The following is a 26404-nucleotide window of genomic DNA, read 5'->3' as shown; positions in this document are numbered from 1 at the left end:
AATTAGAGAAAACATATTTATTTTAATTGGTGTATATTATGCCAACATATATTGTTATCATTCTTTGCAAGTGAGTTTTTAAAAACCTGCTTACTATAGATCCCTTGATAATAAGCATATTTATGCCTGGTAATATTCTCTTATTTCCTCTCTCTTCTATTGTCCCCAACTCAACATCACAATAGTAGCAGACAAACTATTTTTGTGAGCCATATGCTATGCCCAGCTGTGAAAGCAGGACACAGTCAAAACTAATTTAAACTATATAGCATAGTGTTTAGTATGCTTTGCATCCTACTTCATCCTAATTTTCAAGATTCAGCTTAGAATTCTCCCATATCAAACTCCAATCATACTTGGGAAAAGCCATGTTTGTCTGCAATTCTGCATAGTGGCTGATGCCACTCTTTCTGCCTGGCATGATTTCTTCTCCTACCTGTCTGTAGAACTCCTGCCCATTGACCAATTCTCACTTCCTGAGATACTTCCTGCTCATATTCACTTACTGTGCCCCTCTTCACTTTGAATTCTGACTTAAGCAAGCTGGATTTTGTTTCATTTAATGTTGCATTCCCAGTGTCTACAAAAGAAAAGATCTGCATTATTGATTTCAAAGTAGTCTTAAAGCAATGAATGAAATGAATTGCCTAAGGATAGAGTCTATGATATAGTTATCTTTCTCCTCAATAGTGTCTAGCAAGTTCCAGGCATATGTAGTTCCTTGATTATCCGATGAATTGATTTGTGCTGCCTAGATTTCCTTGAGACAGGACATTTCCAGTTCGTTGTAATTTAGGCTGAAATTAGAATGACAAGTTTTTGGGTTGTTGAGTAATTAACTTTGTTAAATTGGTGCTGTAAAGAATTTCTAAAAATTTTGGATATTTACCAAAGAATAGTAATTGTGTTTATGTTATAGACTTCCTAAAACCATATGAGGATAGAACTTCATAGTCTCTTAATGTGATCATTTAGTTTATTAGGTAAGAACAGATTTGGGGAAGCTACTAATGTCACAAGCCCTCACTGTTTTTGTGTTCTGGGTCTTTGTAGCTCATTTGCTACAACTTTATGCCTCTATTTTCCCAGAATAGACACTTATTTGATCCCTTTTTTATTAAAAAGATTAGATTTTTAAAAATTTCTGACAAGATTTACATTCTTGTTTGAATTTAAGTAGGAAAAATTAAGCCCCAAAACTTTCCATTTCATTTAGTTGTGATTTTATTTATTTACTTTTGTTTTTGCTGGTCTTGGGGCCTGGGTTCCATCCCTGAGCTTCTTTGTTCTCAAGGCTACTGTTCCAACACTTGAGCCACAACTTTACTTCTGGACTTTTTAGCTAATAAGTGGGGATAAGAGTCTCATGGACGTTCCTGCTTGGGGTTGGCTCCAAACTACTATCTTCAGATCTCAGCCTCCTGAGTAGCTAGGATTACAGGTGTGAATCACTGGTGCCAGGCTCAGTTGTGCTTCTTTGAGAGCTCTTAATTTTGCTTGCTTGTATTAAAGTAGATATTTGCCTTTGAAAGATCTTAGATTCTTTGCAGCACTTTGGGATTCTACGATTTCCTCAAAATATACCAGGAAGTGCCAGAGAGTCCTTTTGGCTGAGAATGGATATTTCTTGCCTATGAAATAATGACAGTCAGAATGACAGAAGTTAGAAAGGATCTTAAGACTATTGATTCCAACATTCTCATCTGACATTCCAGTACTGACTTTGAAGGTCAAGCTAGGGAGCAGCAGCAGCAGGAGCAGAAGTCTCTGCCTGATGATTTGTAATGGGGGTAAAGGCTGAAAGTAGCCTTCCGGAGGGTAATGCGACATAGTTACAGCTAAGGCCTATTCATTTGCTAATTAGCAGGGAAGAGGTACTTCAGCATTCAGACAGCCACTTGACCTGAATGATTCAGAGATGAGTGGTAGAGACATCCAAAGGGTGATGAGGGAGAAAACAAGCTGTTTTAAAATAACCTCCTTCTTTGTCATGGCCACAGCCTCCAGTCAGTGAGCTCACTGAGGTCTGGTATCTCCATTCATTTCACATCTCCAGAATTTAGGACTTGTCTAGCTCACAGTCATACATGTGTGTTGAATGAGTTAATAGTCTGATGTGAGAATGGGAGCAAATAGAGAGAGAAAGAGAGAGGGGGGATGGAAGGGAGAGGGAATTAGAATACGAATCTCACAAAACAAAAAACATACAACTAGACTACTTCTGGTGTTGGGCTATAGGCATTGAGAGTCATATTAAGGTTTTGTTAATTAAATCTAATTTGAACAGTTGGACTTTAGTTAATTTATTTATGTAGGAAAACTCTGGGAAGATGAATAGCCTACACAGGAGAAGTAACACACAAACAGCATCTGAAAGATCAGACGTGACTTACACACAAAGCTAGTCTCTCAGACAGGTCTATGTATTCCCCCAATACCTCCTCAGTGCCCTTTGGTGAGGTACAAAAGTGACAGGGTGGCTGCTTTCTAAGAGTTCAGGAATCTGCTTGAGAGGTATCCAGCCACCTTTCCCCTTCTTACTCTTAAATTTGTATGCTCCATTGTACAAAATAACATAGGAAAATGATGAAGGGTGAACCTTTTTAAGGAAGTTTGGCATTCTTCACCTTGTGCTCTTCACAGGAGTTTGTGTTTTTGTTACTGGACTGCAGAGTTGGAAAATGATTCTGGAATTTCCTCCAAACAAGATACCTATCCTCCAAAGGCATTTGTTCATCTCAGGAATGTAGAGAATGGGGGTGTCTCTCCATCAGGGCTAATGTCATGTACCCTACAGGAATCCTTACTGGGGATAAGAATAATCAGGGTTCCCTGTCTATCCTTACATGGGCAAGAGCTTCTTTGTTATGTGCCTGTATTATTCTCAGATCAGTTAAGCAAATTAATACTACAATGGTTTAGTAATGAGATAACAGTCTATTTAGAGTGACATAGCCATCTAAACATGCCCATAGCAGGTAACTTGGAATGTTACCCCAAATTTCCATCGAATCTGTTTTAACTAAAGCAATCAACAACCAGAAAATTGGCAATATCTGCCTTGTATTCTATATCTAATTTTCAAAACAAAGATTCATTACTGTCGATGACTTCTCCAGTAAAAGGAAGATGCTTAGACTATTTTGAGTAGGCCATGTAATGATGAATGGTAGAAATTCAGAATACATAGTAAAGAATTCTGAGCAGGAATGAAAAAGTATTTATTTGGGCTTGCCTCAAGTATCCAGATTAGATATTTACCTCAGTCAACTACTGCTGTTTGTATTGGTTGGATGCCAGCCTTGCTTCTACGTTAGATTCTTTGATTTTGTACCTAGAGAGTACCCATCTGACTAGTAGGTAGAGATCAACATTATACAAAACACCAAGTCAAAGTATACAAAGTGCCAAGTCCAAAAGGAACGTCTCAGGGTTTCCTCCCCATGAAGGTGAGCAGCATGCAGTGTGGCTGGTTTTACTCTTCACAATGCACGTACCTTACTTTGGTGTGAGGTTGGATCCCCTGCATTTTAGTATTGAAATGCTGGAAATCTTCAGGGTTCAGCCCTTGGACCTCTTCTCCTCATGTGGTGCATCTACCTCCCAGATTCAATGACTCCTGTACAAACTTCCCAACAGAGAGGCTTTCCTTTACCATCATCTGAAGCAGCCACCCCTGCCTCCTTTTATTGCCTTGTCCCAAGCTGGTTTTCTCTCCAGCCCTTACCTCATTTAACATTCTATCAGCTACCTAGTGTATCTCCAGCATTTGTTTATTGTCTGGCTCCTCTATTCTCAGGTGGATAGAAGCAACCTATGTTACTGATATTACTTTACTGACCAAAAAATATGTGCATGACATAGAGCAGGAGTTGAATGTGCATTTTTGGAATATATAATGAAGACCTACAAACAGGGGGTAAGAACCTCCAGGAACCAAGATCCTTTCCAAGCTCTGTAAGTATATGAAAAGTGAGCTTTTCATTTGCACTGATGACCTAGTTTAGAGGAGGGTCAGGCCTATCCAATCCAGCTCTGTTTTGAAAATGTATTTATTTGCTTTATCATTAAGCAGATTGTCCATGGCTACAGTCACATTGCAAAGACACAATGGGGGAGGCCTACACAAATGAACATATCAACTTAAGACTTCCCAGAATAAAAAAGTGTCCTAAGCCTTGGTTTATTATGCACATTATAATGTAAAGGATATAATAATGTATAATATGTATAGGATATAATAGTGCATAATAATACAAATAATACATGTGTATATTTCTGGAACCAGAGGACCTAAGGTCAAATACCTGAGTAGCAGTGGCCTTGGTTAAGTCACCTATTCACTCTCTACCTCGTTATCTCAACTATTAAGAGATTACATGAACACTAGTTTACAGTGTAGTTTTGACAACAATCAGCTGAGTTAATTGATGAGTTGAATAATTAGAATTGTGCAGGAACACACTGACATTAAACAGTGAAAGGGAAATTGTAAGTGGTTTGAAAGACTTGAGTACAGGCACATGGAAGTGTAGGGAGGAGTGGTTAATTTATCCCAAGGGGCATATTACAGATGACTAAGTATGTTTCTCTTCTTTATTGGTGCATTCTTTTGGATCTCTGGTTATTTGGTATGAGAAGATACATTTTCCTTCTGTAGTGGATGGAAAAATTTACAAAAAGAAAAGATTGATTTTGCGGGATACACACAAGAAGTTACTAATTGGTGTGTGTGTCATCTATTCTCTGTTTTTGATGGAGTTCAGAGAAAGACTCAGTTGATGGCAGGCAGGCAGGCAGGCATTTCATGTGGGTGTCTATGTGGGAATCAGCTGATGCTCCTCTTTTCATTTGACTTTATATACCAGCTGGTTGACATCGAAGACATCCTGGGGTGACTCCCAGACATCTTTCAACATTTTCTCTCCTGGTCTCAGTCTATACACTTGGAATTTCTGTGTGATTTATTTTGTGTCACTTTTCAGTGTCCAGATCAACCTCCTTCTCAAACCCTGGGATCTCTCTCTCTCTCTCTCTCTCTCTCTCTCTCTCTCTCTCTCTCTCTCTCTCTCTCCTCTCTCTCTCTCTCTCTCACACACACACACACACACACACACACACTCACTCTGTACTAGGGCTTGGATTCAGAGCCCCACACTCTCAGTTTGTCTACTTACCACTGGCGCTCTAACCAGTTGAGGCATACTTCCAGCTCTACTTTTTGCTGGTTAGTAGGACATGGGTCTTGGTGATTTTTCTTCCCACACTAGTTTTGAACCACAGTCCTCTGGATCTGAGCCACCTGAGTATCGAGGATGACAAGCGAGAACCGTCAGCAGCTGGCAACACTTGTAATACTTTAAATAAAATCATATGAAAACACCTGTCTTTACAAACAACAGTTCTATTTTGTTGCAGCAAGGGATTGAGATCCTCATTTTCTTGGTATGCTTGGCTTAGAACACAGAGCCCCACACAAAGTATCTGCTCTGTATGAGCTGTCATTACTATGATAATTCAGAGCATGGATTCTACGAACCTGCAGGAATCATCTTCTAGTCACTGCCTGTGCTCTTGATACCACGTCTTAGTTTTCCAGGTTCCAATCCCCTGGATGCAATTTCTCAAGTCCGAATTGTTCTTTCCTTATTCTTGCCTTGTTGGCTGCTACTCACTTTGGAGATATGACTTAAATGGCACTGCTTCAAGAAAACATCCAGAACAGATCCTTTCCCACCCCAGCTAGGTCCAAATTGGAGCCACTCCTTGCTCCTTTTCCTTCATGGCACCAACCTACCCCTGTTTTAGGCATAGACACATTTTATGTTATTATCTGGCTAATGTTTATGCCATCTTCTAGACTGAGTGATCCATTAGGAGGAACAAAATCTACTCACATGACATTTCTTCCCCTCAGCATCTATTATTGTAGTTCACTCCTGCTTTTGGAATGAATGAGTAGTGGAATGGCAGGCAATGGTAGAAAAGGTAAGTGAGTGATTACTCTCCTATTCAGTGTGTCAAAGTACTCACTGAAGTCTTGCTGAGTATTCACTTTGGGCCAGCACAGATCCTGTCCAAGTGGTAGAGCACAGGACTAGGCAGGTGAAGGATGAGGTATGATTCAAAATGGACAGTGTTCCATCTTAGGTCTGTGCTTATTCCAACAGATGCTTAGAGTTCTCGCTCAGCGATCCTGGCTTTATTTAACTGATGGGAGACAGACTCTTTGTCAACAATCGATCTTCCATCATGGTATCCCATTATGGCCATTAGTGCAGAATTATTGAATCTGTAAAATTGAGGGTTTATACCTTATTCCTCAAAGTTAATATCGTCATTTGAAAAAAATTCTTGGCATTTTGGGTGTGTGTTGGAAATTGAGCTTGAACTCAGTATTGTGTACTCTGGTTCATCATTTTCTGCTCACAGGTGGCACTCTTCAGCTTGCGCTACACCTGCTATGCTGGTTTTTTCCCCCTGGTTAAATAGAGTTAAGAGGCCCATAGATTTGTCTGCTTGAACTTTGAGTCTCAGCTTCCAACCTCCCAAGTAACTAGGATTATAGGTTTGAGCCATAGGCACGCACTATAATAACTTTCTATGCAACAAGAAAGTTCAGTAATTGGTTCATACCTTCCTTTTCTTTGACAATAAGTGTAATATTGAATGCTGACAATCGTGCCATCTTTCGCCTTTATCCTTTAATAATTCTTTGTCTTCATCCACTATTAATAAATCCTACTTGTTTGATATATTATTTTTAAATTATGTATGTATACACACATGCACACACATACACACACATATATATTTTTGTTAAAATGTGGACATTTCAGTCACATTTAGTCATACTTAAGAGCTCTTAGTTTATATCAGTTGATATCCATTTCCATTTGCTTGTTTTATTACACTATCTGTTGTTATAGATGTAAGATAGAAATGTCACAGAATCTGGACCTACACCTATTCCTTGGAGTGTACAGCTCTCTGGCAGAAGAGTACTGAGATCAGATAGCTAAGTCTCCTGTATCACAGAATCCTTCAATTCCAAGAGATTTGGGAACACTCTTCTAATCCTGTTTTTGCAGACAAGAAAACCGAGGACTGTTGAGGTTAGATAACATGTCTTCTGAGACTTGGAACCACTAAAGCCAGGTCTTTGATTTCCATTCCATGTACCTCTGTATACCTTATTCCACGATCTTACACTACTCCTTGAGTCTTTATGTGAAGTCATGAAGTTCCTGCTTTGCCAGCAGGGTAAGATAGATATTTGACCAAAGATGCAGTCCAGTCTCCCTCTGTGTGTTTGTGCACTGAGGTCATTTTCACACCATTTGGAGAAAGAAGATCGCATTACAGGTTGCTTCGTTGTGATATTTGGAACCATTTGTGAGAACCTGACCCTCGGTGGAGCTGCTGATGGCCTGATATATTGCGATGGTTGGATATCAATTTTCATTTACATATCTCTGCTCTCTGACATAATCAGTTTAGAGGTATGCCTCCAAAAATAAGAGGTTGGTGGAGGGAGGGAAAGCTATTTCTCACCTCAGCTCACAGATGAACTAGCTATTGTACTTTTCAAACCAACATGATTTTACTTCTCTGTGCTTCTCTCAGGTTGCTACCCTAAGCCTGGACCCTGGAAATTCATTTGCTTCACTATTTAAATGTGCCCAGTGATAACTTCAGGGTTTTATTTGTAGCTTTACCAACTTCCTGGCACAGAATAAAAAGAAAGCCTTCCTAAATGATGAGTTGAGAAAGCCTTGCTGTATCTGCTCTGTTATTCTCCTTTTCAGCACCCTGGAGATGAGTGCTTGACAGAACAGGAGCTTATCTGTGCCAGCTGCCAAATGGGCATCCCCTGATTAGAACACTGCCCAGTGCAATTCTGCTTTCTCTTCTCCTTTCTTTCCCTTAAAACAAACTAGGGGATAGTTGTTTCTTGGGATAAAACACAATAAGACCTTGGTGCTTTTAATTTTTTTTTTAATGTGTGCACCATCATCCCTGGGAAGTAAAACTCAAGAGGTCTAGAAGGAACCTATAGAACCTAATGAATAAGAGCAATCTTATGCAAAGAATAAACAAATTTATGTCTTGGGTAAGTAATTCTGTTTTTAACTCAGAGTAAATGAATGAGTGTTGTCAGTAACTTAGTCCAACTACGTCATTTTTAAGGCCAAGCAGAACCCATTTTAGATAGGGTGTGAGGCAGAAGCCTCACCCTTTAGTTTCTTCATTTTGCTCATTATGTAGATTAGAGAGCTTTCCCTTCCATTTTTCTTGCATTTTCTTCTCTTGCTCCTAAAGTCTAAGCAGGTATCCAATCGGGGGATCAAGAATAAGTTCTGTATTGAATTGAAATTGTTCTAGCTCCCCACTTCCTAGAATCCTACAGGAAGTCAGTGATGAGTTCTTGAACAAAATCCTCAGCCACTTATGAGACATGCTCTATATGGACTTGAATAAGTTAGATGTGTCAACTGACATTGGTTCTCCCTGAAATAGCAAGGACAGAGCCTTTAAAACAAAGATATTATCTAGCTCCTCTTTTGGGCATTAAACACTGACAAAAATACAAGAACTGGAGAGTGAAAGTTAGATACAAGTAAGTTCTATCTGTGTGTGTGTGTGTGTCTGTGTGTGTGTGGGGGGTGTATAGATATAAGGGTAGGTAGGCACAAAACAACAACAAAAAAATCCAGTCAGGCTTAAAAATATGAAAAAAATAACTCAAACCAAGCTACTGTCCTTATCATCCAAAGTGACCAAATTGAAATTCTGCAAAGGTAAAGACATATTAAGATAGAATATCCTTTATTATATCTATAATTTTTGCTCTTTAAAATATTTTAGAAATATATTTTGTTGGTATGGGGAAGGAACCCAGGGTCTCATGCATGCTAGGCAAGTACTATACTGCTGATCTACATCCTCAGCAATATTTTTTTCTCTCCTTCCTTCCTTCCTTCCTTCCTTCCTTCCTTCCTTCCTTCCTTCCTTCCTTCCTTCCTTCCTTCCTTCTTCCTTCCTTCCTTCTTTCTTTCTTTCTTTCTTTCTTTCTTTCTTTTCTTTCTTTCTTTCTTTCTTTCTTTCTTTCTTTCTTTCTTTCTTTCTTTCTTTCTCTTTCCTTTTTTTTCCTCCCTCCCTCCCTCCCTCCCTCCCTCCCTCCCTCCCTCCCTTCCTTTGTTCTGAAAAACCCTAAGTAGATGCTGATTTACAACACAATTTGCTGGGGTCTTGCCATAAAAAAACATTATGGAGCCAAGAATGTTTTGAGACCTTGTAAGACCCAGAAACTTTAAAATCATTTCCCATTTCCCACTTCACAATTCCCAACCATGTTTTAAGTGGAGAGAGAAATAGAGAGAGAGAGAGAGAGAGACAGAGACGGAGATACAGAGATACAGAGAGAGACACAGAGAGACAAAGAGAGAGACACAGAGAGACAGAGAGAGACACAGAGAGACAAAGAGAGGAACTCACTGGATCCTTTGAATGTGTACTACTCAGTACTACTCAGCAAAAAGTTCTGGACAGTGGGAAATGGTTTAAGTCAGCACCAGGAATGACTTATACATTCAGTGTTTGGGACCTTGGAAGGACCGTGGAAGACATGAGCTTGCAGAAACTGGTGCTCCATTAGATGGAGTAAAAATGATGTGCATGTCATTAGACTTGATTTCTGAAAGGAACCTGGAATATCGCTGTCCAGGAATCTGTTGATCATTACATGATCTTTTCCTCTTGCGATCTTAAGAGATAAAAAAAAGAATGGTGTGTGATTTCAGTAGGTCTAATTTGTGGGACAAATCTGATTTGATAGGAAAAAAGATTTCTACACGCATGCAAACTATACATATGTATGTATTACATGAGCACACATATAAGAATATATGTAACTATCTGGTGAAAACTTATATACATATGAAATGAATATTTTTGTCAAAAATTTATATGTATACAATTACTATAAAAATAATTTTTCATTTTGCCAAACAAGATATTATCCACAAAATGATTCCTCATAAGCTGATAAAAGAATAAACTCATAAGCACCCACTGGTTCCTTAAAATGAGATTTGTTGGATAGAATAATAATAATAATAAATAATAATAAATATAATAATAATAGTAATAATAAGAAGAAGAATTGGCACATCTTCTCAAGTCAGGTACTAAGCTAGGAGTTTTGTATGAGTTATCTTATTTAAATTTTCTAATCAACCGAGAAGATAGGATACTATCATTCTTCTCTGCTTTTCAGAAACTGAGATTTAGGAAGTAGTAATTTCCCCCAAGTCATACCTTAATTAGACCTGTAGCTAGGGATTGATCTGAGGGTGGATAACTCTGGAGTCTTGCCCACCTCTTCCCAACAGTATTTTCATATCTGGAGGGTACTCTGGCTCTTATGCAATGCAGCAAATCTATACACACTACTTGGGACAAAGCAATTTATATAACTAAGGAATAACTAGAAATAAAAGGATTAACTCTTGCTTTTGAGCTCAACTATCAATAACTTGGGCCAGTGTTTTCTTTTCTATCATTAAGCAATCCGCTGGGATTTTTTTTGTCCCTTTTCAATTTAGGAAAATTGTGCATCATATAAATTCACTGCATTCTTTCTGTGTGACGCTGGCAGAAGCTAGTCGTGGGCATGGAAAGAGAGGTACCATGTACAAAGATAGAATATAGACAATGTTAATGTAGCTATTTCTCTCTGTAAAAAATCATAGATATGCAGGCATGAATGGACTTGATTATTGGACAAGCAGTATTGACTTTGGCATGGCAAATTACCCCTTGTGTACAGACCTTATGGGGATATGCAATTCTATCATTTTATGACACTGCTCAAAGATAATATACACTACCACCTGAGTGCTTACCAAACCCATCTGCTCCTTCCTTCCTGTCCAACATGCTCATCTGACTCTTCATATGGGAAAAGCCATAAATAAGTGAGTGATGCAGTTGAAGACATGGCCAGTAGTTATTCAGTGAACAGGACACAGAATTGCTTTCCTAGAAACACCAGAAAGACAAAGGAAGATGGAAAGAGGAATCCTGGTCCAACCAGAGAGACGAAGGGTTGTGAGAAAATGCCAGGGTGACTTCTTGTATAAATATCACAGATGAAAGATCTCTGCAGCCCCAGGAGACAGCCGTGGAGAAGACGAATATACCAAGCAGGGCAAGTAGGGAGGTAGGGAGTGGGTGGAGAGGAGGTCTGGGACCTATGCTTATCTCTTAGCTGAAGTTTTGATCTCAAGGCTGGGAAAGACATAGCCAGAAATAAATGTTTAGGGGCTGACATTCTTTCCATGTGAGGACATCACATTCTTCTTATTTGGTGACAAATGACTAAATAGCAAGTTCAGTCCCATTTATGATCTAATCCCATAAAAATGCAACCCCAGTCATCCTGGGCAGTGTGTTTCAGGAAAGAGTTAAAGCTGAATACTGCTGCCTCACTCTTTTTCTTCCTTTTTGGTGAATGGTAGGCTGGAAGATGAGCATGAACTTGTTGTCTGCATCCAGAGGGGATTTCTCTCACTCTCTGTGGTTTTTGTTTTTCTGCCTTCTGTGGGAGAAAATGACTTTCCCACCTTTCCACTTGACCAGGGCTTGAAAACACTCTCAATGATCTTAAATGTCTTATCTGAATCCTACAGATAGAAGGCCAAAGAAATGGAAAATTATTTCCACTTGTAAAAGAGAGTGAGTAACTATGTGGGGGTGTGTGTGTGTGTGTGTGTGTGTGTGTGTGTGTGTGTGTGTTGTGTTCTGTGTAGGAAACATTGGGTGAGGAGTCCCCAGCTTAGAGGCTGGGATAACTTACTGCAATAATCCTCTAACAAACTGAACAAAGCTTCTAATAATACATGGTGACATTTACACAAATATTTGTGGTCGTTCTTTCCATTTCTCCAGTATAGGAAACAAGTGGGATTTTTAAATGCCTTAGTGATGTGATCAGTAGACAGTAGTGGGAAAGAATTTTTCCTGAAACTTGACTTACAATTAAAATAAGGAAGAAAGGCCTGAAAGCAAATTTCAGATCTGAGAATATTTGGACTCATCAGGAAGCAAACTTTTTGACATCTGGCTGTCCAAACAAGTGTTTTTAAATTCAATACTATTAACATGTGTCACATGGATGGTTATTTTTCCTTTGAAGTTGTTGGATGGTTACATTTTTGGTGATAATCATTGCTTGTATTACCTGACCTGTACACAGTCCCTTTTCCTTGCATTGGCAGTGGGAAAGGAAAAAAACATATACTGGAAAATAGGTCAGAACTTGGGAAAAAAGAGCCTCAATAATGAATCTTATCTTTTCACTAAGCCACTTTAAATAGATGCTCTCAAAGTATTCTCTCCTTGTTATGTGTGACATCAGGTACAATAGAAAGAGGAATAAGGTCTACTTGTATGAAAAAAGATAGTAGAAAAAAGTCCACAAAAATGGTATGTTTAAGATCAGGCTTCTGTCTTTATCCTTGTGACCATTAACAAACCAATCAGAAACAAAGCAGAATGTGTTTCCAGGGTGGAAGTAGTGCTACACCCCTATAATCCTGGCGCTTGGAATGCTGAGACAGACGGATTGTGAATTCCATGACTGGCTGGGCTGCATCTCAACGCCCTGTCTCTCCCTCTCCCGTACCTTACTGGGTGTTTCCCACAGGTCCCTAATACAATGTGCTAGTCAAAATCCTCACCTAGGAACATCATATCAATATTCTTAGCAGAGGATCACAATAGCACAGTAGCTAGGTGCATATGACCATATAAAACAAAGCTTATTAAAATCAACTCCAACAAATGGATGTAACTGTAACCCCTCTATACATCACCACCTTTACAATAAAAGAAAAAAAAAACAATAAAATAAAAAAATGGGACAAGTCATGATGGATCTAAGACGGTAAATCTTGACATCTGAGTATCTGAGGAAAATGTAAATGTTAGTTCTTGTGCAGTCCTTCTAACTTGGAAGTTATTTCAAACTAGAAATAAGTGACCAATTACAAAAAAGAGGTTTTTATAATGCACTATTTTCAGTTATTTCTTTATTCTTTTTTCTCCCCTTTGATTTATGCCTTGTTGTTGGTTTCTGTACCCTTTGTCTTGTATGGAAGTTTATCTGATTTGAGAAAGGGAAGGGGAATCAGAAACAAAGGGTGAACCAATGCAACAGTGATACTTGCTAGACACTATGTTGGAAATGAACTGTACAATGTGGGGGGGAGGGAAGTGGGAAAAAGTGAGGGAAAGGGCAACACTGTTAAAAATGTATCTATTGCCTTACTTATGTAGCTGTAACCCCTCTGTATATCACCTTTACAATAAAAACAGAACATTGTATCATCCTCTGCAAAGTCTTTTTAGCCTCCCACTATGTATAGATCATTAAATGCACTATAGGGAAGATTTCTAGACTAACTTCAAGAACCTTTGTGAGAGCAGATACGGGAAGATATGTGTTCTCAGAGGCTACAGGATGCTCTCTCAGATCAGCAAACACCGGATAGATCCTATAGATCGGAGCCAAGTTTCATCCCTCCCTCCCTTCCTCCATTACCCTCCCTCCCCTGCCCCCCGACCCCCGTCCCTCTTTCCCTCCTTCTCTTTCTTCCTTGTGGATGTTCCCTATGTGTTGTTAATACTCTGATTCCCAGCAGCCTGTGCATTCTTGCTTCTGAGCCACGCATTCTCAGCCTTTGGAGGAGTCTTTGTCAGTCTCCCTATTCTGTGAGCAGTTTTACTCCTCAAGGCTCTGATGCACCTGGCCTACAGCTCTGGGAAACTAACCGTGGAGTCACAATTTGGTGCAGTGTGGGGCTCTCCCTCCTTCCACACCAGCATCCAGTGCAGGACACATGGGACCTGTCCACCCTAGATGGGAAGGGAAGGAGCCAAGTCTCAGGAACACAATGGACTGGACTCCAGGCATCACTTTGTTTCAAACTGACTTTGAATGCCCCAGAGTGGCCTGTTAAATGGTCACATGTTGTGTTCTGATGAAATAAGAGACTCACTGGTTGTTCCCTTCCTATTTGAGATGCATTACTGTACTGGGCTGGGAAGTTACTTGATGGTAATAGAACTTCAGCTGCTTTTGGTGATCACTTCCTATCTCCTTTTACTGTCTTCAGATCCTGATTGCTTAATTTCCTGTATAGAAAAATGTCCATATTTGGAAATGTGATGATTTTTCCCCCCAGAATTGCTTATTAGACTCTGACATCATTCTCACAATTAAATTAAATTAAATTAAAAAAGAATTACTTATTCATTCAATAAATATTCACTGAATATCCTCTTGGAGGTAGACAGTGGGCTAGATTTTGGAGAAAAAAAATCACCTAAGATTCTCTTTTCAAAATGTCTACAGTACAGTTGTGAAGAAATTCTAGTAAATAAATGATGTTTGTGTGATGTGGCAGGTGTATGGTTCCATGCAGGCAGATGAGGAGAGACAGGAGAGTATCCAGGATCACAAAATTTATAAAAGAGACAGAGACATGGTTCCTGTCTTGTTTCTATGACCATGAAATCTGTGTGCTTGCCAAATATGATATACGCCTCCTTCTTTGGTTGCCCATGTCATTGATATAAATGTATTTATTTGTTTATGCATTCATTTTGGTGCTGGGGATTGAACATAGGGGCTCAAGCATGTTATGCAAGCACTCTACCATGGAGCTACTTCCCTGATCCAATAAAAAACCATTAAACAGAGTTTGAATTCTGCTATGAAAATAATGCTACAATCACATTTAGATGGGTTATGTCACTACAAATATAGAATTATGCATAAGTGGTTTATGGTGCTACTTGGGTTTGAACTCAGGGCCAGGGTAGTATCCCTTCACTTTTTCACTCAGGCTTGAGCCACAGTTCCATTTTTGGCTTTGAAGGTAAGAGTCTTTTGTACTTGTCTTCCCTGGGCTGGTTTTGCCAGTTCTGGGGCTTGAACTCAGGGCCTGAGCATTGTCCCTGTCTTCTTTTTGTTCAAGGCTAGCACTCTGCCACTTAAGCCACAGCACCACTTCTGGCCTTTTCTATATATGTGGTGCTGAGGAATTGAATCCAGGGCTTCCTGTATACGAGGCAAGCACTCTTGCCACTAGGCCATATTCCCAGCTCCGGGCTGGTTTTGAACGTGTATTCTCAAATCTCAGCTTCCTGAGTATCTAGGATTACAGGTGTGAGTTACTGAGACCTGGATAATGTATAATTTGAAAAAATAGCAAAAATGAGGACCAGTCTAATAAAAGTAGGGAGGTAGAGGGCAAAACTAGACAGATGAGTTAATTTGTACCCGTTTTTTCCTTATCACATTGCAAGTGAATAGGGCTCTCAGAGTTTTTTTTTTTTCTGTTGGTGAGGAGTGTATTTGGCTGCAAGTAATAAAAACATACTGAAGGAGTTTCCACAAGGTCTGAGGTAGTAGTCGAGAGCTGGTATGGTCACTTGTTAGGCTATCAAGGCCATAGACTCCCTTCTAGATTCATGTTCCATCATTCCTACCTTGTGACTCCCATCCTCATGATTGCAATGTGACTACTTGGCCTTTACGTATTACATCTATATTCCAGATGGAGGAAGAGAGAGAAGAGGATGATGGTAAAAGGTGTCTGACAGATGAGTTTGGTCTTTTAATTGTAAAAATAATCCTATGGATTTCCATCGTAATGCCATTGTCCTATGAAGGGTAATAAAACCACCTTGGGCAGCAAAGATTCTGGCAAGGCAAATACTTTCACTGGGCTTAAATTCCTACCTTAAACACAATCTGGGCTCTGTTCTTAATGAGAAATGAAAGAAAGCATATTGAGAAGGCAGCCAGCACTGTCTGCCATGTTCTGTTTAGTAGGTTACATTTTCTCTTAAGCGCTTGCTTATATATTCACACAATAACACATTCGAACATATAGAGCAAAACTACCCATTCAGACTTTGAATTACCACAACCTAGATAAGTCGAGTATAAATTGTAGAATTGAGCTATACAAGGGGAATGAATACCTTTTAATACCTTTTTTTAATGTCACTGAAACCACAGATGTTCTTTTTGGTTAGAGTAAGCAAGTTTCCCACTTGTTTTATGCTTTCAAATGAAATATTGCTGTTTCTTTTACTATCTACTTTAAAAAAATTCCTAAATTGTGCCATTAGGTATTTTCATTGGGTTGTAATCAAAATTTTTGTAAAATATGTTTTGGTCTTGGAATAAAAATTCACAGAGGAGCTACATAGGACTGTGAACATAGAAGTCAATGGGTTCAATGGTTCAATTATGAATCAACATGTATTTCTTATTGTCATGGTTAAAGAAATTGCTTTATAATGTAAGCTTTTCTTCTACATAACCCAGTATACTGCTCTACCAATCATGGCTGCTAAGTGTTCTGGATAGCCAGGAGAATAATTAATGTAACATCACCAATGGTCACCATCCTTATCATCATGACAGTTCTGATTAGTGGGTAATTGTAGAATTCTAGTTTTCCAGCAAAGCATCTGTGAGCCGGGATTGGTGAAGTGGGAGAATGAACAGACTAATCAGGAGACCAGGAGAAGAAGATGAGCTGCAGGAAAACCCCACCCCCAAGTGCCTATGTGGGAATCTTAACACCACACCAGTGTGCTCTACCTTGATGATTATTTTGATGATTTGAATTTTAAACATTTTGACTCAAGGATGCATAGAACAGTAAAAAAAAAAAACTTTTCATGAAGGTACTGTGATGGCCTCAAGGTTTGTGATGTTTCAGTATTCATTGCTGAAACCTAATTGTCAATGATTTACTCTGAGAGGCAAGGCCTGTGAAAGTTGACCAAGTGACAAGCAAACTTCTGAATGGGATTAGTGTCTGTGGAAGAAAGCTGCCCTGTTCCTTCTACCACATGGACAGACAGTGAGAAGGTGGAATCTGTGAACTAAGAAGCAGACCCTCAGAAGAAAGCACATCTGATGATGATGTGTTCTTGGACTTCCTAATCTCTAGAACCATGAGAAATAAATTTCTGTTGTATGCAACAGAACTGGAACTGACTTAAAACAGGAATGCACCAATGACTGAATTTGCAACAGCATTTGTCCATTTGTAAATAGGTGCCTCTAAACCCCGAATGAATCCAGCTAATAGTTTAAAATAGGCTTGAGATCCTTCAAACATACCTGAAATATCAACCAATTTTGAAAGAAGAGATTGGAATGGAAATGTGAAGTGATTCATCCAACAAATATTTCCGAAGGGCCTGTGACTTGCACAGTGCTAGGTTTATATGGCCCTGGAGGCAGTGATGGACACAAATCAAATGCCTGTTCTCACTGACCTTCCATTTCAGTGTGAGAAACTAGAAAACAAAAAGGTAAGTAAACAACAACACTTGAACAAATGAACGTCTGTATCAAATGGTGCTAGATGTTCTTCAGGAAAATAAAGCAGACTCAGAGGAGAGTGCTGGGGTCACAGAGGGAGGGAAGGGTGCTGTTTCTGGTGGTCTAGCTTGAGTAAGTCTCTGATCAGGAGGCACTGGAACCTTCAGGAGACCTGAAGGAACTCAGGAAGTGAACCTTCTGTACTGGTGGGGAAAAGAAATTGGTTACTGTTTGGCTTGTTGAGAAGCAGTGTGGTGAGAAGATCCTACTGGGAAACAGGGTAAACAAAGGTGGCTCTGAGAGCTACTACAGTAGTTCAGGTGGACACCATGGTGATCAGAGTAGGAGTAGGGGACTAATTCTAGAGATTCTGTCAGCATCTGAAAATTGTGGGTTCTTTATCTACTTGTGTATACATTTCCAGGCTCTTTGTACATTCTCTACGAAAAGTACATTTACAAAGAGAACATAACCAGAGGGAATAAATGATACCTTTCGTCCTACTCTCCTAAATATGACATAGTTGAAAAAAATATGGCTTAGAGAAAGGAGGATGTCTAGGATCAGATTTGTGAAGTCAGAGTTAATAAGACCTGCTGTGTTTCAGACTGGATTTTGTCACTTACATCAAAAATAAACTTGGATGATGCAGGCCATAATGAAAGATGGGAAAATGGTGGGTGGATGGGAAAAATAATTTTAACAGGGAGAATATTGTTTTCAATGACAAACTTTTTCTCCCCCCAAAACTTTGAAATCATGCCTATAGTTCCATCATAATAGTTATACAACTGTCCTCATACTTTTTCATTATCTAAATATAACATTAACTTAATATCCAGATTTGTGTGATGTACCTTACTGAAGTTAACTTTGTTTATGTTTCCCTTTGGGCATTTGTTTTCGTAGATAAGATGCACGAGTTCTGAAATGTAAAATTAAGTGTCTCCCTTCTTTCTCTTATGCAATGAATCAAGTGGATTTATTATTAGCACTTTTGGCTACAGAATATAATAATTCAGCCTATGACATATGACATGTGTATTATTCATTAATCATTTTAAAATAGTTTAACTGTGAACTTACCAACTGTTTCTTGTTTACAAATGAGATTATAGGTATTAATGTAAAATTTGGGAAGATTCTATTTGTCTATCCATTTATCTGTCTGTCTGTCTGTATTACCATTCCAACTTATCATATTTCTCATTTTTCTTTCCAAGGTAAAACCTTGATCTGATTTACTAAAAGAATTCTTTGAAAGAAGATTATTCTATTCTTTTTTTTTGCCAGTCCTGAGCCTTGGACTCAGGACCTGAGCACTGTCCCTGGCTTCTTTTTGCTCAAGGCTAGCACTCTGCCACTTGAGCCACAGCACCACTTCTTGCTTTTTCTATATATGTGGTGCTGGGGACTCTAACCCAGGGCTTCATGTATATGAGGCAAGCCCTCTTGCCACTAGGCCATATTCACAGCAAGAAGATTATCCTAGTCTGATACTAGAGATGAATTTGATCACTTTAATAAATAGGGTTAGTGCACCGTTCAGTTTTTTTCTTTTCCTCCACAATGCATAAATTCTCTTATGTTTGTGGAACAGATGTCAGTACACATGTTCTGAAGCACCTGGGTCTTAAGTAAGAGGCAAACTCTTGAATCTTTGTATTATTAGTGGAAATCAGTTATAAAAATAGAATATCCTTTTTTGAATACTAATGGTTTGTTCAGTTTTTTTTTGCCAGTCCTGGGACTTGAACTCAGGGCCTGAGCACTGTCCCTGGCTTTTTTTTTTTTTTTTTTTTTTTTTTTTGCCAGTCCTGGGGCTTGGACTCAGGGCCTGAGCTCTGTCCCTGGCTTCTTTTTGCTCAAGGCTAGCACTCTGCCACTTGAGCCACAGCGCCCCTTCTGGTCATTTTCTGTATATGTGGTGCTGGGGAACCGAACCCAGGGCCTCATGTATATGAGGCCGGCACTCTTGCCACTAGGCCATATCCCCAGCCCCTGGCTTCTTTTTGTTCAAGGCTAGCACTCTGCCACTTGAGCTACAGCACCACTTCCAGCTTTTTCTATATATGTGGTGCTGAGGAATCGAACCCAGAGTTTCATGTATACAAGATGAACACTTTACCACTAGGCCATATTCCCAACACCACAATTGTAGTTTAATAAGCATAGTGAGTATATTTGATTTATTCTTTTCTGTCTTGGCAACATTTTTCTTGTGCTCCTTGTTGGTTAGGTTTTGCTAAAGAAACCATTATCTGAGATTGCTATTGTCACACTTCATGTAATTTGGAGTGCTCAATGAATGGCTAACTCACCTTCAGTCTTCTGTCATCCAAGTATAACCTGCAGTCCTTTCTGCCTGAGCCAAATCTAAAATACAACATTATTATCTAGCATTGACTGGTCTACACAGCCATCTGCATAGTCACTGTGGTTGGAATCCTTTAATGTAGAGATCAGTATCTTTGAGCAAAAGTATGACTGGATATATGACCAAGAGTAGGCATGCCTTTGGTTTGTAGCCAAGGGCAATTATAGGTAGAATCTGGAGTTGTTTGTGATTCTAAGTTTCATGTCCTTTATGTTTCTCTCCAAGAACCACTCCATTTCTAAGGGATTAGCATTAGACCAGCTGTTGGCTGACATAGTTGTTTAGCAATCCATTGATCTTTTGCATAGTTTGAAGTGGTGTTTGAGTATGTAGTTTTTTCTGCACACCTGAATTATAATTGACCCATCTCTGCTCACCATATGTAATAGCCACATGGTTCTTTGCCTGTGTCAGAACTACCCAAAGCAGAATAGAAGTGCATATGAGTTGTTCTTTCCTTGCTGTCTGTTGTCTATATTTAACTCCTTAAAGGCAGAGAAGATTTCCTTACCATCCTCTGCAGTTTGGTTCAGCTCATGATAAATCAATCTTTGTGGTCTAGTTAATCTATTGGATTAGTAAGAACTGGAATTTACCAAGGTACAGGGGGTTCTCAAGTTTTACTGTGCTTGAGAATCACCTGGAGATTTTTTTTTTTTCCTAAATCATGGACCACCAGACTCTACCTCAGAATTGTAGATGGGTTATGTTTTTTACAAATTCCTAGTTGCTACTGCTGCTGCTGCTCTGAGAGTAATCCTTAAAGAACAACTGTCCTTATCTATACTAGCCATCCAGCTTTTCCTTCAGAAAAGGCAGACAGAGGGAAATTTTGTATAGCGTCGGGCTTCTGACTTTCATTTATGTCAAGAGGTATAGTTCAACTTTCCTTTGAATGTGTGAAGATCAACAAGCTCTTTAGTCTATTTCATGAGAAGTTTGTTTGAGTTTCTCTAGGCCATGCTTAACATATTTTATGAGAATTTCAGGACAGAATCATTCATCTTGAAGCTTATGACTATTTTTGCATGTGTCACTATTGAAGTGGATAGCCCAAATAACTGGGCAGATTTTCATCTGTCTAGGAGCTAGAACTTTGCCAATGGATATTGACCTTTTTTTTTTTTTTACAGCAAATTAAGGATGAGAGAGGAACCAGGCTTTTCTTTTAAAAGCAAGACTGAAGGCTTTGGGAGTCAGTAGTTAAATGATCAAATCAGGATTCATTTTTTCTGATATTGACTGCAATATGTTCTTATTTTAAATACACACGGTAAAGATTAAAAGGATGTAAAAATCTCTTCTTTAGTGTGGCACAGACTGGGTTCTTATCTTTATGACTTTGTATCTCTCTCTTTTATAATTTGGTTGGGGCTCTTATAGCCATAGATAACTAAATTTTGCATCTGACAAGGCAGAAGTATCTGTGTCTTGGGCCTTGTTAGACTCCTTTAAGACTGCACATAGAGTGGCTGATGATTTGAACAACCAGTATAGACATACTAGAAGAGAGTCTCTTTGGTACAGAGACATTGGCACTATTGAAGTGTTTTGATTTGGTTATAAGTTCCAGCCTGACATAGGAATTGCACATCTTCCAAATTTATCTACTATGCCTGACCTCCACACTATAGGGCTCCAGTCTCCTAGTTTCTATTCCCCTACTGAATCTTCTTTTTTGAAAATGAGTGAATATCAGTAATGATTCATCCCCTGGCTTCAACCTACTGAAAATCACTGCCACCATGACACTATGAGGCTCTGTTGTGCTGGTATATGTTAGACTCTTCAGGTGTAGTGAGGTAGAAATAAACTTTGGAGAAACACTTCTTTGTAGAGGTATTGCTTCACTGAATTGCATTTTCATGTTAATCCTTATTGCTATTTTAAGAAAGCTCACTCCTCTAAGTACTTTCAGAATTAGAGAGCCTGTCCACATGTAGGTAAGATTGGTCTTGAGATCTGATTAATACTGAAGACATAACTACTTCCTAGTTAGAAACCCAAGATGAAAACAAACAAACCTGAGTTTACACATCTCACTTTCATTTACAATCTTTTCTCATTAAGGAAAACAATCACTGGAACAACTCCAAGCCAATTCCTTCAATAGAACATGGCATCTTATTAGAAAAATATAAGTTCTTGGAACCCCTTTGGAAGGAAATAATAACTCCTGAGTTCACTGATTGTACTTCAGAAAAGACCGTGAAGGCCCTCTGGGAAAGAAACAAGGACCCCTTCAACTGCTGGGATTCAACAGAGTGGCTCCAGCATGTCTAGGGATTTCAAACCTGCTGCTATGACCATTGAGCAAAGACAGAACAAATATCAGTTCCATGATAAGAAGGGAGCTTAAAATAGTGGAAACAAAGGAGAGCTTATATAGCCCATAGAATATGAAGTGATGACAAGTACAGCCAAATGAACTTGCGAGTGAAGGGGAAATTGCACAAGAGGGCAGGATAAAGAAATCCTAAATATCTCTAGTTTCAGTTTCGGGGGGAACATTTTTGTTTTCAAAGCATATGCCTACCTTTCAGAGGTGTTTGTTCAAACACAATGGCCCCCACTTATCCAATGTTGGTTCTTTATCTCAACCTATCAGAAATGCTTAGATTTCACTCATGTGAGCTGAACATCAGAAGCTTTCTGTGTGGTGTTTCCAAAAGATGCCACTGCAGGCTTGCGAGGAAGATCACCAACTCTATTCAGGTACTGCCGGAATGATGTTTAGGTGCTGTTCTGTTTTGTTTAGTTTGCCAAAAGACAGGAGCTTTCAGTGCATGGCTTCTCTCATCAGTATTGTGTGAGAGATTCCCAGCAGGAAAGAGGGGGATGACTGAACTGTATTTGGTGAATTTGAACCACCTAGGATGCTTATTTTAGATAATTCTCCACTCAGAAAAATGCTATATGCCATATTCAAGATAACACCCTCTATTTTCTGCTTAGCTTTATCTTTATGGATACTTTGGGAAAGTGTCTTAAGGTTTATGACTGAGGTAGGACTCTAACCAAGACTTATCTGTTTCCACGCCAGAACATGCTAGAAACTGTATACAACACATTCTCGCAAAAATACGACGAAGTAGCTATTTTGGGCCTTGTTTTGAAGTGAGAATTGAGGCAGAAAGAAGTTAATTTGTTGAGCTCAAGGTCATAGTCTTGGAATGGCAAGACTATGTGAGACTATAAATGCCTACATTTTCCCTATTGGCCAGGACATATGCGCAGTGTGATTTAGCCAAGGGCCTTGAGAGGAAGTAGAAAATTAGACACTTGTTGAAATTTAGTAATGAACCATACCTTATCTCCTTCTCAATTCTAAGCCAGATAGACAGGCAGCAGGGTCAGGTAAAGGGTTACCTGGAAATTGCAGATTAGAAACTGTGGCTGAGGGGAGAAACCTGTAATCAGTTTTTCTAATTGCTTCCCCATGAGATGAACCGTTTTGCTCAGGGGGCTGGAGATATGCAGCAAATCCTGCAGGCTGTGCCCCTGCCTGCTTGCCACTAACACAGGCATGGCAGATGAGGGGGGGGGGGCGGGCAGCCGGGGAGTATGTGAACCTGTTGGAAGGGTCTGGATTACAGACTGGGCTGGGCTGTTTCTTTTTCTTCCATCTGGTTAAGCAGACAGTTCACACTGTCTGCTCTTTTTTATTTTTTTTCTTATTTATTGTCAAAGTGATGTACAGAGAGGTTACAGTTTCATATGTTAGGCCTTGGGTACATTTCTTGTACTGTTTGTTACCTCCTTCCTCATTCCTCCATCCCCCTTTCCCTCTCTTTCCATTAGTTGTTCAGTTGGTTTACACCAAATGGTTTTGCAAGTATTACTTTTGGAGTCGTTTGTCTTTTTATCCTTTGCCTCTCGATTTTGATATTCCCTTTCACTTCCCTAGTTCTAATACCAGTATACACAGTATCCAGGGTACTCAGATGAGATACAGTGATAGTGCTGGTACAACCACAGGAAGGGGATACAAGAGGATCAATAACAATAGAAGCTACGGTTTCACATGGCATGTTGAAAGTGATTACAACAGTGATATAACAGTCGTTTCCATAACATGGAGTTATTTCACTTAGCATCATCTTATGTGTTCATAAGAGCATAGTTATTAGGCTCTTGTGATCCTCTGCTGTGACTAGCCTAAATCTGTGCTAATTATTCCCTATGAGGGAGACCATAGAGTCCATGTTTCTTTGGGTCTGGCTCACTTCACTTAGTATAATTTTTTCCAAGTCCTTCCATTTCCTTACGAATGGAGCAATGTCATTCTTTCTGATAGAGGCATAAAATTCCATTGTGTATATGTACCACATACATATACACTGCTTGCTCTTAGGGAATGGATGAAGTATAGACAAGACAAACTCATTTCTTTTATTTTTCCTTTCTTAGGAGAGAAACGAAATGTTTCCTTCTTCAAAGGCTATGGGAGAACAAGTGGTTGTGCCTCCCTTCAGAGTAATGAAAATACTTTTCCAGAAGATTTTCTTCTTCTTCTTCTTTTTTTTTTTTTTGAATTAGAAGATATAAGACTGTAGCTTGCTAAGCTTGTTACCCTGACAGTAATGATAATGTCTACCTTACATGCCTCTTCTGAGAACCAAAGGAAGAAATCATTTTCCTAATGTACAATATATAGTACAAATGTAAAACGTGTGCTGAAGACCTGGGTTCTCTGCTTGGAGTGGAAAGGATTCTGCCCAGGCCTATGCTTTGGTGGTCTTTTTGGTCAAAGTTTCAGTGTGGCTTGAGTTTTGAATTACTGTACACACTTTAATGAGTCTGCTCGACTCCTTCTACATATTCACATTCTTTTCTAGGAATTAGTATTGGCAATGTCTGGCATACTGGACTGACCCAAGTAAGAGCTATTTCCAAAAACCCTGAGATCATGTCCCACGGGCACTCATCTCGTGTGGAAGCAGTCTCCAGACCTCTCCCGGCAACTGCTTTCTATGACCACTCATAATTTCTAGGTTATTGAAGGCCCTCTGAGTGGAAAGCTAAGTCAAGCTTAAGTCATTGTTTAAGTGTGAATCTTCTCTTTCTGGTTTGGTACTCAAGAATAATAAGTTTGAGTAATTCACTGTAGGTCACTTTTTAAAGAATAGCCATCTAGCCCATATATCTCCCCCACTGGACAAACCCAAAGCTTCGCTTTTGTACCCAGCATGGGGATCCATTCATTTTGTAAGCCTGCAAACCTTTCCACTGGAGATGTAAGTGCTCAGTCTACCTAAAACCTCTACCTGCCTCTCGTTGCATTTTCTCTTTTCTTAAGAAATATCTATGTAGTAAGTAGGAGACCCTCCCATTTCTAGCGTCTGGATTCTAAGCTGCCAAGCTTCTTGAAGGGAGGACAAGTGAAGATGGAAGCCAGTGGGAAGATGGGAACAGATTATTGGCTTTTCAAATTGGCTTTTTCTCTTAAGGATACAAAAGGGCAATTCTTGAGAAATTGAACAGGCATATGTTGGCGTTTGTTGTGATGAGTTAGTACTGTCATTTTTAGTACTGACTGGACTTCTTGGTTTTAGAATCATTTATGTCTCTTTAACTTTGAAGTGTTTCCCGTTACACCTGGAAGATTGGGAGCTTAGTGAGGCATCTGAATTGGTGGAGAGCTAGCTGCGAGAAAGCAATTTGGGAAGGGAAATACAGAACATGCAATCTGCCTACTGTTCTAACTCAAGGTAGCCTGACTCATTTCTTACAGTGCCCCCTAGTGCAACCATGCTTCCATTTGCTTATCTCTTCTCCCCACTTTTTGGTTCAAGTTCCTTTAGACCAAAGTTGGAACCAAATAGGATTCCCAGTTGATTATTTTTCCCCAAGAGATGATTTCAGACCGTAGGGAAAAACCAAACAACTTAATTTGGACAGCTTTGGCTACCAAAAGACTGGTTGATTCCATAGCACCGAAATATCAAGAACTGCTATTATTTCTGCAAGAAGTTCAATGGATTGAAAATAGGTTGTAACTCTCCAGAGCTGGCAACTTTTTAAGTTTTATGTCAAATATTTTTCAGGAAAATACGAAGTGCTCACAATGTGCTCACAATGACTTATCTCAATTGAGATGTTTAGATGCTGTGGCCTCATGGACATTGAAAAATAAAATTGACTCAACATACTCAACTGATACCTTCACTTATTCACTCATTCAGTCGCTGCATACATATTAAACAAAATATATGGCCAGCGGTATTTTGAATTTTATTTTTATTCATGCACAATAAAATACCAAGTGTTTCGTTTCCCAGTAGTTTTTCTTTTCTTTTTTAAATTAAAAAAAATTTATTGTCAAGTTGAAGCACAGAGGGGTTACAATTACATATGTTATGTAGTGAATACATTTCTGTCCAACTTGTTACTCCTTACCTCATTTTTTTCTCCTACCTTCCCTCCTCCTCAATTACCCTCCCCCCCTGAGTTGTACAGTTTGTTTACTACATATTGTCTTGTAAGAATTGCTGTTGCAGTGGTTTGGCTTTTACCCTTTGTCTCACCATTTCCCCTTCCCTTCCCTAATTTAGGCAAACTATCTATCTATCTATCTATCTATCTATCTATCTATCTATCTATCTATCTAT

This window comes from Perognathus longimembris, chromosome 11 (genome assembly GCF_023159225.1).
Source record: "Perognathus longimembris pacificus isolate PPM17 chromosome 11, ASM2315922v1, whole genome shotgun sequence".
Taxonomy (NCBI): domain Eukaryota; kingdom Metazoa; phylum Chordata; class Mammalia; order Rodentia; family Heteromyidae; genus Perognathus; species Perognathus longimembris.
Note: the sequence above shows the minus strand (reverse complement) of the source record.